Below are 1,090 nucleotides of genomic sequence, written 5' to 3' on the forward strand. Positions count from 1 at the left end.
TCTGCCCAGATGAGGTGATTAATATTGCCCTGCCCTCATCAGAATAAAAAGAGTGCTCATTAGCACATCGAAGTGAGTTAGTCTGTCTTATCACTGCGACAGATGAACAAGCCTGACTGCAATCATTAGTTTAATTGCAAAAAGGTTTAAGTGAATTTAATGGAGACTTGCCAAGTCAATTAGACTGGCAATGGAGATGAAGTAAAGATGGCCAAAAAAGCAAAAAAAAACAAAAAACAAGTGGGTCATCCTCTTTTGTTAGGGCTTTGATAATCCATTAATTATTCTCCATCTCCTGATTGCACCAGGCTTGAGCCAACTGCTGTACGTCACACTCTCAATCGGATCCCTATCTGAAAGTCAAGCTCCACTGCTTATGTCTAATGATGCCTGGATTCAGGACGAGGCCAATGGTTTGTAAAAGAAAAACAAAGGAAGACAAAGTGCATTGTAGACTACAGTTTATGATGACGAAGTCACACTGTGATGTAAAGCTCTGCATAGTTAAGTGTCAGCTATCAAAGCAGCGAAGCACTGACATGCTATAGGATTACAGGAAAGGATAGGCATTGACATAACAGCACAGTAAAGTAAAGTATGCACAAGTACTGGTGTGTCCCTTGCACAAAATTAATAAAAAGCTACAACACTGAAGACAATGAAAAAAAATTAATTAGTAGTTCTCTAGTGCTGCAAAGGGTTAGGGTTTGAACCAAGGTTGTGTTGGCAGGGGGTGAAATGAGCAAAGTTGTACTTGTCCAGTGGGACACTGCCAAATAGAGACAATAAACAATACAATGAAAAGGGTACATTAGGTGCGTGCTAAAGATAACATTAAACCCTATGAGATTTGATGTTAGACATATTAACAGCTGCCTCCCTTTCCGGTGCTGCACTAACATTAGCTCACGCTATCGTTTCAAGCTGCTGCTCAGTCCTGAATGTCAAAAGAGCCTAATTAAAGTGATCCATCCATCCATCCATTTTCATCCGCTTATCCGAGACCGGGTCGTGGGGGCAGCAGTCTAAGCAAAGATGCCCAGACTTCCCTCTCTCCAGACACTTCCAGACACTCCTCCGGGGGGATGCC

At 42.1% G+C, this 1,090-nt stretch overlaps 1 protein-coding gene across 8 annotated transcripts in view; it reads right to left on the reverse strand.

The window, feature by feature from the left end:
- Positions 1 to 1,090, reverse strand: part of tnr (tenascin R (restrictin, janusin)) — a 158,602-nt gene that overhangs the window by 24,886 nt on the left and 132,626 nt on the right. The gene's annotated exons all lie outside the window — the stretch shown is intronic.

This window comes from Monopterus albus, unplaced genomic scaffold (genome assembly GCF_001952655.1).
Source record: "Monopterus albus unplaced genomic scaffold, M_albus_1.0 scaffold28.1, whole genome shotgun sequence".
Classification (NCBI taxonomy): Eukaryota; Metazoa; Chordata; class Actinopteri; order Synbranchiformes; family Synbranchidae; genus Monopterus; species Monopterus albus.